This window comes from Gymnoscopelus microlampas (assembly GCF_963454915.1).
Source record: "Gymnoscopelus microlampas genome assembly, chromosome: 10".
Taxonomy (NCBI): Eukaryota; Metazoa; Chordata; class Actinopteri; order Myctophiformes; family Myctophidae; genus Gymnoscopelus; species Gymnoscopelus microlampas.
This window is the reverse complement of record NC_139947.1, coordinates 30,918,492-30,932,867: the sequence shown is the minus strand read 5'-3', so window position 1 is coordinate 30,932,867 and position 14,376 is coordinate 30,918,492. Positions and strand designations below refer to the sequence as shown.

Genomic DNA, 14,376 nt, shown 5'->3' with positions numbered 1-14,376 from the left:
TACTTTTTATTCCCCATAAGTGCAACCTTTTGCAGAAGAATTGGCCTGGCTTGAAGCCACCCACATACACACGCGCGTGCACGCACACATGCACACTGACATACACCCTCACAGGAAATTGTCTCTTTTAACTTGCTTACTTTGATGAGTTGTTCTCCAAATATGAATTGCATAGTACATTTGAAAAGTTTTTCCTTCAAATGCGATGTCAGCCATTTTAAAACAACACAATTTATACTGTCTGTCACACAATGACCGATGATGAAAATGCAATTGAACAATAATAACTGCCTGTTGGCAGAATGATGGCTTGCAGACTGGATCCTTTATAGTTTTTCTTTTCAAATATTGAATGTTGAACTTCAAAGTTATATATTTTTTCTCCCTAAAACAGCTCTATGTATTCTTTTTTAATTGTACATGGCCTTGTTTTATTTTTCCTTCCTTATGGACACTTTGATAGCAACACAAAACACTGAGTTGTCTTCTCCACAGCCTGCAATTATTAACAAATAAAGAATTCTTGCCACGAGGGAGCTCAGTTACAAATCAATTCCTCATAGAATAATATCATTATTTCCAGCTCCACAGACACAAAAGCACAGTGTTGTTTTCCTTTTTTTATTTTTTTTTTACAGAGGGTGGATGAGTCTAATTGAATTATACTTTACACACTATTTTCCCCTGGCTCATTGATTCATTGAGCTGAGGAAATGTGAAAGAGAGCGACAGTGTGACAACCTCCATGTCACTAATTGGAAATGTTTCTCAAGCTCAGGGCTTCAAAGCCATGCAAGTCACTGGTTTGTCACTAACTCTGCGGTAAACTGAGCCATTTAGTGTCATTGAAGTGTCGCTCATACAAAAAAATTATTGTGGGGGGATCATCCTCATAGTAACCATTATAACAGAGAGATGATCACTAAATACAACTTATTACTTCAATATATAATATAAGTACGAATTTAACTGAGAAAGTGGTCTTATACGAGTACATTTCTATAACCTCAAACAAACTGAGGATTTTGTGAGAGAGAGAGATGAAGCCGGGACCCCCACTACATACTGTATAAAAGTGTGTTGCATCCTAAACTTTTTCATAGACTTGTTTAACAGCACTATCACCAATGTTGTGTAAATTAGTTTTCTGTTTATTTACGCATTATCTTTTCCATTCATTTGGATTCATGTTGAAGTGTATTTTCAGACATTGAATCCACTTAAAACGTCAATACTTTGTAAACTTGACCTTTTGCTCTGTTTACTTGGTCTGCTCTTTTCCCCCTCTGCACCAAAACGCTTAACTGAAAATATCCGATCTACAAGCTCACAACGTGAATAGGGATGCTAGGGTTCGAGTGGTTAATGTAAAAAAGCAAAAAACAAAAAAAAGCGTCTCATAAACATAATTACATAAAGATTTGGCGGCCCACCTGTAGTAACTCTGAGTACCCCCTAGGGGTCCCAGACCCCCTGTTGAAGACCTGTGGTGTAGCTTATTCATCTAGGAATGAAACTTATTGAACCAATTATGCTACCAGAAATCCAGTAATGTGCTGTCCTTTACAAAACTAAGACTTGTTATACGACAATTAGTAGTCTAGGCATGTAGTCTAGCAGCAATTAATATTTCAAAAACGTTTATAAAGTCTCATTCTGACAAGTTATCTGCCAAGTCTCTCTCGTCCAACACATAAAATGACAGCCAAAAGAGCAGGAAAAAAATCCATGAATCAAAACCAAAACCAAAATTTCAAGCCCCAGATATATAAACAAACTAATCCTGTCTATCCCCTTGTGATAACACTTTATGGGTGATACTTTGTCTAACAACCCATAGCATTTAATATTTTCTGTTTCTTTTTTTTTAAATTCATCTCCTCCTCGTCTTTCTCTATGTGCTGATATCATCCTATACCAGAATCATGCCTAATGTTGCAGAAGTACCTTGTAAGGTGTGTAATTTTTACACGCCAAAACTCAGTGTTTATTGATCCATTGGTACATCTGAGAATGTGAAAACGTAACCAAATGGACCCTTACATTTGGTTTAAATGTCGAATTAAGTTAAATTGACACTCAGGATTTTACTGTGTAGTCTGGTCTTTGATCTTGAGTGGCGATTACTGACGGTGGAAGCAGACAGGGCAGCTCTCCTCCCAGTTAAATACCAGAGTAAATGGGATTAGGTGCCAGTCCCACACAAAACCCATGGAGCCTGCTGACAGAGCTGACAATGCTGCCTGCACCATAGATAATAGCTCCATGACTATCTCAGGGTTCATGCAGGATGAAACACGCACACTCCAACCCACGTTCTATGTCCTCTATTTTCATAGAGACATTTTCTTTTTTGGAACAAAATGTAGAGGCATTTTCAAAAGACTTACCTGAAGGGTAGAGTGGATTAACATTGATTTGCCATGGCTTAGATAGATTTTTTTGAAACCCCATATTGAAAATAAAGAAATAAAGTTAGGACTGGAATTGGATGAGGAGTGCACTGAGTACCCTACATTATTTTCACCATTTTCTCATGTCAGAACGATAGCGACCTGATATTGGCAGCCCTAAAATGAGGCAATGGTAGCACCAAGTTATGTTATGGTCTTTTTTTTACTATATATAGGTACAGTGGAGATTGGCTGCCATAATATTTAAATAAATAAATAAAACTAAAATGCAGTATTGATTATATTTTTCTCTCAATCCATAGATAGATAGATAGATAGATAGATAGATGAAACACATGGTTGGTTAGTTCATTGAAGGGGAGGAACATATAGGATATAAAGTTTTCTGACTTCAGACATCAGACCCTTCTGCAGCACGATGCGGTGCTGATGATAGCACTCCAAACTTACAGCAAAATGTCAGATGCTTTTCAAAGCTATATAAGATGATATCCAAAAATATTACCTCCGGACCAAAACAACCAAATAAAAACGAATTTGTCTTTTACCATCTGAAATCGTGTTACTCTAATAATTACACACTCAAACAGGCTTAGGGGATTACAACCTTCTCCGAAACCTAGAATCTGTGCTAAAAACAAACATGAAAAGAATTTGCAAAGATTATTCCTGGAATAGTCGCTTATCACTGAAAAGTAAAAGCTGTTCCAGCATAGTGCAGCTAGAATTGTCAGAAATATTAAATAAAAAGCAATAACAAAGTGCACAGCTTACATCCTATCCTCCAGTTTTTTTTTGGCAGAATGTTGATATAGAGGATGCAGATTTGATTCAGTGAATGTGTTACTGTTGGCTATGTGTATTAGCCTCTGTGAATGCGCAGCGCTGATCTGAATAATGTCCAGTTATCCCAACGAGCCAGCTGCATGGTTAATACTAACAGTCTCCCCCCTCCCATTCCCAATTACAGATAGCAGCATCCCTTGTTTAGCCTGTGCTCAATGCCTCTGGAGGGAAAAGGACACAATTGCCTGCTGAGAAAGCGAGAGTCATTTGTTATAATTTAATATTTATCTATTGGAGGAGGCTGAGTTATCAGAAGGAACTAAATTGAAAGACGGCCAAGCGTGCCCAGACAGAGTCAGCATAAAAAATAAAAAAATGTATATATATATAGCCTATACATGTATATATGGGGGAAAATAGCCAGCTCTTCTGACCCTCAAGGAGAGAGAGAGAGAGAGAGAGAGAGAGAGAGAGAGAGAGAGAGAGAGAGAGAGAGAGAGAGAGAGAGAGAGAGAGAGAGAGAGAGAGAGAGAGAGAGAGAGAGAGAGAGAGAGAGAGAGAGAGAGAGAGAGAGAGAGAGAGAGAGAGAGAGAGAGAGAGAGAGAGAGAGAGAGAGAGAGAGAGAGAGAGAGATTAAATGGAAAGTTTGTTATGTTACTAAAGCTGATGTTGACATTAAATTGTTAAGCACAAAAGTACTGTATGACTATGAATCTGATGTTGAATGGCTGAAGTTTAATTAGCCTGAGGCATAATGACATTGCCATGCATGGATGAACCTCAGTGAAAGAGATTTGATGGGAATTGAGCGAATGATTTTTCCCTCTTCCGTTCGCTGCCATGCCTGGCAGCCACCGTGATTTGGTGCTCTGTCTCTTTGTTTATTTTTGTCTTAAAATTCACACACATGCTTGCACCCACACCCACAGCTCTGTGTCTCTGTCCGGCTGTCACACACACACACACACACACACACACACACACACACACACACACACACACACACACACACACACACACACACACACACACACACACACACACACACACACACACACACACACACACACACACACACACACACACACACTCAAACGTGACTGTTCGAGAGGATTTCACGTCACTAGATAAGCCACATTAGATCGCCATGGTTACTCCAGAGGTTAGAGTGATCAACCTATCAGGCTCCGTATTTGGGCACAACGGTCAACCTAGGATTCCATATTTGGACATGGCTGACCCATGGTGACCTCATCACGATGGCAGGAGCAACTCAATCAGACTGCATGAAGGTTAGCGCAGTGAGCAGAGTGTAACTTGTGCTGGACAACTAACTACAACTACACTGAGTTTGATTTCAGCAGTCCATTTGTCAGTGACTGAATTTCAATAGCGAGTCAAATAACCTGCTGTATGACATACTGTAGGCCAGACATCATTTTCACAACATTCTCCGCCAGGCTTTAAACAAGAAATGTGAGCTCCATTCCTCCGTTGCAACAGGCGAAGAAGCGCCTCAAATCAGAGCATCCAATCTATAACAAATACTCAGTGGTGGAAGAAGTACTCAATACCACAATATAGGAAAAACTTGGTTACAAGTAAAGGGCTGGTGTTAAGAACGTTTCAGAGCATACTTGCCAGCATTAGTCGTAAATGGATACCACGGCAAGTTAGACCGTGTTCAGGATGCCTGGAACCCCATATATGGAGATAATTGACCTATTCAATTCCGTAATCCCCATGTATGGAGGTAACTGACATACCCAAGTCTGACATCATAGACCCCTCCTGGAACTCCATATATGGAGCTAACTGAAACCTCCAAGCCTGACATCATAGACTCTATTTTTGAGCATGACCAACCTCGGGACTCCATATATGGATATGACTGACTCACAGTGACATCACCGGGATGACACCAGCACCGCAGCCAACAATATAAAAGCCAAGGGATCTCTCCGGATTAGATCAGATCCATCTGCGATACCCAGAGACATCAACTGCCTCTTAAGATACGCAGCATCAATACAGATCCCACTGATTCTCCTTCTCCCTCTTCTGCCAAGGGGCATCTTGGTTAGTTCTTGCTTGGATATCATCATAGCGGGTCTTGATTCAGGTTTAAACACAACCAGTCGAGGATTTTGTCTTTTATAGCTGGTATTCAACATTCGATTTGAGCAAAAGTACAAAAGTATTGGCATCAAAATATACTTACTCTGCATTCAAAGAGTAAAAGATGTACTAGTCTTGCTTCTTTATACGTTATCTTTAGCTTTTTTCCACGTTAGTAGGATGACAGAAGTACCTTGTAAGGTGTGTAATTTCACACGCCAAAATTCCTATGGATTGGTCGTGCCCTCTTTGGGTCAGCTGAGGATAAAAGGATGTGAGTTCCTTGGTTTCAACCCCGATGCCCCTGTTTCAGTTGTCCTAGAAGATGATGGGACAATAGTGGAGGATGAGGCCTACTTTTTGTGTTTACCCAGAAACACGAAGTTCATGTTCTTGCAAGAACAAGAGTCATGGTTGCCCGTTCGCAGAATCGATGGTGGTACTGCCTGGTGGTACTGCATGGACAGTGCGGACGGCTCTTCCAGTGAACCAGAGTATTGGCAGATACTGGCCCAGCAGCTGAAACAGGACCTTGCCAGTATCATCCTTATGTCAGAGGCAGACTTAGCGATCTTGGTTGAACGACCTGTCCCTGAGCTGGCCTCTGAATTGGGCGTCCCGCAGAAGAAGGTCGAGATGCTTCAGGAGAGCCTCCTGAGGGTATTGGACCGCAGAGAGGAGGAAAGACAGTCCAAGGATCTGCTTGAGCTCTACCTCAGGGCTGTAGAGAGAGAAGATGGAGAACAGACAAAGCCCAGCCAGCCCAGGCAGGATGTTGATGGTGACATGGATGTAAAACAAGCCCGGAGACCAGACTCTCATCCGAGGAGCTGCAGATAGTGGTGGCCAAGGGGCCAGCGGTCATGGCTAAGGTGCTGGGTTGTCGCTGGTATAGCAGTGGCGGGTATAGCAGTGGCAAAAATAGGGGCCTATATGTATTAGGGATAAATGTCCATATTGCTGGAATCCACAAATGCTGATTGATGATGTCACCACTTACATCATACTAGCACTGTACTAAATTATGCCACTCACCTACGCAAACCACTTGAATTCTATCATCTCACAAAGGTGAAGAATAGCACAAGTATGAGTGTGATTTGCATAAGTCATGTTTATCTAAGGTATGTTGGACTGAATCACTTATGTGTCCATTATGCGTCTTTATGTTAATGAAAATGTGATGCTGTGAAAAAATGCCTTAAAAAGATCCTTGGCAAACTCGAGGTATTTTCGTGATGGTTACTCAGATAGGCCAACCAGTATGTTGCCACAATTTCTTAAGAACTAAGATCGGTTTAGCTAAAAAGGTCTGGACTGTTTTAGGTCAAAATGTATTTTTATTTTATTTGTTTTTAATTAGATTGGATGCAGCACGTAGTTAAGTGCCAATCAGCAACTTCCAGCTAATGGGATCCAGGGGGTCCCCAGCAAAAGTAGTTAATATAGCATCACAAGCATTTTAACCACTTTATCCATTTATGTTAGTTAGCTATTCACTTCGTGCCGCGCTGCGTGCTTGTACATCTGCTATTTTTGAAACATTTAGAAAAATATCGAAAAGGTTTGGAAACTTTGGAATAATGTAGCTTTTTTTTTTTTACATAAATCTTCTCTTCTGGGGGTCCCTGGCACAAAACATTTTCAGATGGGGGTCCGTGGCCAAATAATCTACCTTACAATTTGAATCCTGCGCCATGTCGGTTGTATGTACGTTCACAAAACAAACCAACCTGTTACCAAGACGACGATGACGATGAGACGGTCGTCCCGAATATGGACACAACGCCAGTGTGACGTAATCTCACGACAGCATGACATCACATCCTACCTATAAATTCTAGGATGCCGTCAGATCGCACCAGTTCGACGGCTTCCATAGTGATAAATAGTAATAATCTATAACCATAGAAAGAGTCATAAATGCTCATAATCATACTTATAAACTAGGCCCATTCATCATAACTACTTAGGTGATTCCTGCCTTCTCCTTTTCTCCCATTCTCTAGGCTCTGCCATGACAACCTGTGGACCTGACGACGTCGCCACTGTCTTTCACACCATTTCATTCTTATCCACCCTTTACACAAATAAACTGCTAACTTCATCTCCTGCGATTTCAACTATCTTTTCACATTGTACACCACTGCACACTCCCCACAGGTCTGCCATACCAGGTCTGAGTAATCACAAAGTGGGTTTTGGTCATTGGAGAGGTGATGCACGTCACCTCTTTCTGAAGTGGGTACTTTCAAAGCCTGCCGTGGATTTAGGAGAGCACAAAACTCTCTCTCACACTGTGAGGTGCCTGTAAGGTGGCACTGCAAAGTGAACGACGCGTCACGCTAGACGTTCGGGCCGCCTGAAAAAAAGCTTTAAAATAAATTAAGGTATTTAAATGTAAAATAAGAAACAATTCAAAACCACCGATGACAGTTTAATATGTTGAGTCACGGTAACGAAAAACTAGTGTAATGAGTCCGTTTACATATTTGGGGGTGCTTGACACAAAAAAGGTTTGAGAACCAACACTGCTTTAGATCCAACTGTGAGCCTTTGTGGGAGCTCTTTGACAAGCAGCTGGCGTAGCTCTGGTCACAACGGAGTTGGGTAATTATGCTAAAGTACAAGCAGGGCCAGGAAACGGCCGTCATTATACTGACCCGCCATCAGAGAGAGCACTCACAGCTGGAGGACAGTGTTGCCAGATCTTGCGAGAGACGTAAGCAACCAGGTCTATGAAAACAAGCCTACATGAGCACTTTAAACCTACTGTATATGCATCGGGCTATTTGAAAATAGACGATCTACAAGCTCACAACGCCTCACGATGTGACATGTTGTGAGCTTGTAGATCTGCTATTTTCAAACAAACCTTGAAAAAAAAAAGCTAAACATTTTAACAGCACAAATCTGGTATGGGGGTCCCTCCCTGGCACAAAATATTTTTATATAGTGGACAAATACATATTCATTTGGGGGTCCTTGACATGAAAATGTTTGAGAACCACTGGTTTAAACAACATTAGGAAGCAAGCCCAAATAAGAAACTACACTTTACAATCAATCCCAAAAACCAAAAACCTGCAACTACCAATAATTTGCAAGCAACTTGCACAAAAACAAGTCCAAAGTCGCTTATAATAAGCAGACATGGCAACACAGCTGGAGGAGCCGGGGAGGGAAGGGGAAGCAGCCCTTCTGCGGCTTTGTTTCCGCTCGTCCAATGGTGTGCACGGCAACACAATCGAACGAGTGGATTGTGTGGGTAGTTGATTGCAGTGATTATACTGAAAAGTGGCCTAATGTGCTTTTATGAATAATGTGTATTACTTACACGGTGTTACAGTATTTCAGTTAGCACTGTTCGTGAGGCCTGGGGCCAAGCATAATTGTTATTCATGTCAGTTAAGCCATTTAAGATTTGTAAAGGGGCAGTGGGAATTCCTCAAAGATCCGGTCCATAGAAAATCATGTTTTTCAATATCATATTTTCTAACAGAAGGTTATACGGCCGCAACTATTGATTATTTTCATTGTCGACATAACATATCTTAATATAATTATGGCGTTCTAAAGCTCAAGTGTCCTCCTTGTACTTAAACGCACACACGCACACGCACGCGCACACACGCATACGCACACACACACACACACACACACACACACACACACACACACACACACACACACACACACACACACACACACACACACTAGTAAATATCGATTAACATTTCATTGCCAGTCACACCTCACATTGACTTCACGTTGGCTACACGTTTGGTTTACAGGCAGAAAAACAGGGTCACATTTACGCTGTTGAGTGAAAAATGGATAGCCTATATGAACACTTAGGATTTTACTTCTGTTCTGATGAGGGATAAAAAAAAGAAAAGTAAAATCCCACTCACATCTCACAGGCATACTACGCTTCATTTGGCTGTGAGGCAGAAAACAAAATCTAATAGATAACTCGGAGCAAATGTGTGTTTGCTGTCTGGGAGGAAAATATGGCCTGAAACCTGCAGTGGCAAGCAATCCACGTAGTTAAATACCAGCAGTTCTGTCGCGTTAACTTTGGAGAAAAAAATATTCACTGGTAGTGACAGAGTAAAAAATATTTTCTCAAGTTGCACAGATTAACTTAAAGTAAAGTTTATGGCTGCTGTTTATGGCTACTGCCGGAGACAGTAGGCTACTGTCTCGTGTGGCCATGACGCATATGTCATTGAAGAGCACACAGTGAAACAGACGATCGCTTGATGGGCTGATAAACCCATAGGTGTAGTATGTGACGTATCACTGCCACAGACCTATAGCCTAGACAGCTGTAAAAGGCACTTCCGCATACGTCACAGACTATTACTTGGACACATGAACATTGAGGATTTTGCTGCTGTGTGTGTGTGTGTGTGTGTGTGTGTGTGTGTGTGTGTGTGTGTGTGTGTGTGTGTGTGTGTGTGTGTGTGTGTGTGTGTGTGTGTGTGTGTGTGTGTGTGTGTGTGTGTGTGTGTGTGTGTGTGTGTGTGTGTGTGTGTGTGTGTGTGTGCGTGCGTGCGTGCGTGAGAGATGGCTTGTGGAGTAGTTGTGCGAAGTTGTCCGTTTCAGGTGGAGAGTGGTGCGCTACTGAGCGAAAATATAATTTGCACTGAGAAGATAGTATTATTTATTTCACTTTAATATAATCTGGTCACGTGTAGTTTGCTGCAGTGTGAGTAACTCTGTCAACAGGTTATGGGCCCAGAGTTACCAGATGTATTCACAAGGTGAAATGTTTGTTGGCGTGCTAGGCTAACAACAAGACCATGCGGGCTGCCTTGAGTAGTCGTTGGTCTCGGCTGTGTTTTGACGTAGATGAGGAGCCAGTGCCTTTTTATGAGTTCAAAACTAAGCTCAGAAGTTATGAGGACACTGAGAAAATGCCTGGAGCAACGACGTCATGAGGACCCAGGTGCAGCCGACTGTGCAACGGGCGAGTGTAGGTGACCGGCGAGTGAGCAGGGAGCGTTGATGCGTTGTGCTACAGATGCAGCATGAGAGGGCCCATAGCCAAAGTGTGCCATCGCGAGCAGCAGTGGTGCAACCACTGTCAGAGTTCTACACACCGTTACGCAGCCTGCAGAAGGAGACAGCAGCGGCGAGATGACGTGCAGAGAGTGTCGGAGGAGAACGGCAGCAGCGAGTACTCACTGAAGCAACGTTTGTTCAAACTAGGAACGGGGTGTCAGATGTTGAAGCCAAAGCAGCTCTAGAATTGGTACACACTGATTTGGCAGGGCCAGTAGATCCAGCATCTAAAGATGGTCGTAAGTATGCAATATCATTCACTGATGATTATTCAAGTGCAGTGTTAGTGTACTTTCCGAAGAACAAGGGTGACACTGTACAAGCTACTGAGAAATTCCTTGCAGATACAGCCCCTTATGGGAAGGTTAAACGCATCATGTCTGAAAATGCGTTAGAGTTCATGGGTAATAACTACCACTCATTACACAGAAGAAATGGTGTCAAACATGAGACATCTGCTCTCATACTCGCCACATCAGAATGGTACAGCAGAGAAAAACTGGCGTACTTTATTTGACATGGCAAGATGTATATGCTAATAGAAAGCCAGATACCAAAAGAGCTATGGACCTATGCAGTACAGACTCTAGACTGCTATATGAGAAACAGGTGCTTTAACGACCGCACAAAACAGACACCTTATTTTATGCTGACAGGAAGACGACCAAACCCATCTTGGATGCAGAAGTTTGGGTCATTGTGTTATGCCTACAGACAGGATAAAAATAAACTTGATTCAAGGTGTGACAAGGGGATTTTTTGTTGTATGACAGAAATAGCCCAGCCTACTTGGTTTATTATCCCAACGGTGGTAAAGTGCAGAAGCACAGGTTAGTTAAGTGTGTGACCCCATCCATTGCAGAGCGACAGACAGACAGACAAGCCTGCTGATGATGATTTTGAGGTCCGAGACGGACTAATAGGTCCAGGTTCACGAGACTGTACTACACCTCAGGAAAGCCAGGTACAGTGTACAGTCAGATGAGGCTAAACGTCAGACTACACGTTGCCCACCTAGGATGAAACAAGCCTATTTGAATGACTATGTAACCGTAGACTACTGTTACAGGTTAGTGTCTAACAAACTGCCAGAGGGCAAGAAAGCAGTGGGGGGGTAGATGGGTGTATGCTTTGAAAACCAATGTAGATGGGTCTGCCAAATTCGAGGCACGTGCTGTGGCCAAAGTGTAAAAAAAAAAGTATTCATTTTGATTTGGGTTGATCGGAATAATTCGACTCGTTTGATCTGATTATTGCAACCAGTAATGCAAATGTGGTGAAGGATGTCAAGTTAAAAATGTGAAAGACTTGAAACATTTTCTTGGTATTGATTTTGAACAAAGTTTAAGTTGAAGAATGTTGAAAGATTTGTGTTTGGAGAGACATGCTAATTTGAGTTGAATTATTGTATTTTTATTTAATTGTGAAAAAGAAAAGAAAAAGAGAGAAATTCAATATGTGAGATCAATTGGGGGTGTTGACATAACATGTTATGATCTCAAGTGTTTTGTATGGACTATTATTGTACAAACTCCTATTTTGAAGTGGAGACCCGGAAATGCTTTTTAACTATCGCAGGTGATTTCTGTATTTAAAGACTCTGTGAATAAACACACTGTCAGTTCTTTATTCTGTGTGATATATCGTCCGTCAGTATTATATATTTCACTTTAATATTATCTGGTCACGTGTTGATCGCTGCAGTGTGAGTAACTCTGTCAACACAAGTTTTTTGTATTATATTGTTGATCGCTGCAGTGTGATGTATTATTTTTGTATTATATTTTATTATAGAAAAATCGTAATAGATTTTTTTATTATCCGCTACATCGATTAGTCTGAATAACCCATATTTTATACTTCTATCGCAAAAAGGCGAAAATAGCTGATCTGCAAGCTCACAACACATTATTTTATTAAAATCACTTCTTTTTATAATCAATTCAATCGGTTAGTTTGATCCTAGTACATCCATAGTTTGTTCATGTAAAGTTACTCAAAATGGAGAATGATCACCAAAAATATCACCAATCTGTCAGTTGGAAAATTGGAGAAAAAAAAATGGAAATACTCCATATATTATATATAAGAATTTGACTGCACTTTGAATTTCTTTATTGTTGAAATGTGCTAAAAAGAAATAAACTTGCCTAATACTTTGATGGCCCGTTATTCCGCCACCCAAATTGTCTGAAAGATTTTAGGTTAGTGTGAGATTAGGGTTAGGCTTAGTTATAAAGCAGAAAATGCAGACACACTTTGTTGTAATGTCAGACCAGCGCAATGGACCATTGGCCTAATGAGCAGTCTGTAGAGTATTTTTCCCCTCTTGTGCTTCGCACAGGTCGAGAATTAATAACCACGTAGACTACCCTCCCTCCCCCTTGATATAAAACCGCACAACAGCCTACAATTTGCCGCCCAGAATCTTCTCGCCGCAATGTTCAGAATGAGCTAAATCGCCCACAGGTTAGCTGTGGGTGAAGCTAAGCTGCGACATTGTACAGTGCTCTGTGGGCGGGGGAGGACACATAATGAGAGGGCTGTATTAATGTGCTGGTGAAAAAAGATGAGCTGGACAGGAAGGGTGATCTGGAAAAAAAAGGTCTGGGGATCACCAACCAGGGAGATGAAACGCCAGGTTCCGAGGTGCCTTGCAGATGTTACCAGTACAGTATGGAGTTGTACAGGGCTTAGGGATTGGTTTGCTAGGTGTGTATTCAAACATAATTTTCTGACTCAGTGAGCACACTGGCCGCCCCCCTCTGAAGTCGATTATAGTGGCTAAAGTGGAGGGACGATAAAAATGAAAAAGTTAAATAGGCAGAGGCATGAGGTAAGGTAAATATACGCTTGTCGCAGTCATCCAGCTTGTCAATGTTGTGCTGTGTGTGTGTGTGTGTGTGTGTGTGTGTGTGTGTGTGTGTGTGTGTGTGTGGGGGGGGGGTTGTGTATTTATCTGCATGTGGTTCTGTCAAAACCTTAACATTAAACGTGATGAAAGTTCTCTCATACATGAAGATCATTGCTAATAATAACATTTCAAATACACTTGTCGGTCAAACATAAATGTGTTGGATTTATGAGCCTTGTACAACCTTACATACATATTTCATAGTTGATCAGTTTACCATATTGTATGGGTAAAAAGCTGATGATGTGAGAACACTGCGCATCATACCATTTGTTCATGCTATGAATATTTTTCTATTGACATAAGCAGCTAAGAGCATTTACAGTGCAAGTACAGTACGTGTATGTGGAGAATTTCAAAATGGGAACACTTGGTATGGTAATAAGCTCTGGTATGGATTTATTGTAATGCAAGGTTCCCAACATTTCACATTCAGAAAGACTGTCCATTCCCATATTATTCTAGGTAAACAGGGTACCTGCATTGAATCATCATGTCCTGTTGCTCAATGAATTTAGATCAGCGGAAAGAGAACTGAATGGTGGGCTTCAGAGGAACAAGCGTGATCAATCTAAATGAGAGGTTGGGAATAGCTCAACGAAGAAAGGCAATATGATTTATGGCCTTCCTTATGGTTATTTACTAGTCACAGCATAATGTACCCGGACAGACCCTAATTCACAGAAGTATCCCAGAGAGGATGGAAGAAATTAAAGCTTGCTAAAGTGTAATTATCTGAGAGAGAGAGTAATGAAAGCCTTCACTTGAGTCAATAAGCAGTGTGCCTTCAATCAACATAAGTTCGATAGACTGAGACAGGGCTAGAAAAACATTTGGCAACTCCTGAAAAGTACAACAAAACTGGCTCCTCATAAATTTTGATATTGAGGGATCAAAATAGAGGAGGAAAGCGCTGTGATGTGGAACGTCATTATGAAAGAAAAGTGCCAGCACAAGATGCGATAGCACAGTGCGGGCAAGTGCATTATCGATATTCAACAGCACTATTTTCCTCAACTATAGAACTAATGATCCAAGACGGATCAATGGCCCTGCTTCAGAAGAATGAAATCT

General features: G+C 41.4%; 1 protein-coding gene and 1 pseudogene across 5 annotated transcripts in view; both read left to right on the top strand.

Moving 5' to 3' along the window:
• kazna (kazrin, periplakin interacting protein a) overlaps positions 1-14,376 on the top strand; it is a 217,804-nt gene that overhangs the window by 18,711 nt on the left and 184,717 nt on the right. The window lies entirely within an intron of this gene.
• LOC311053265 (DNA fragmentation factor subunit alpha-like) lies at positions 5,499-7,355 on the top strand (annotated as a pseudogene). The gene is made up of 2 exons: positions 5,499-6,207; positions 7,328-7,355. The product of its transcript is annotated as a DNA fragmentation factor subunit alpha-like (transcript).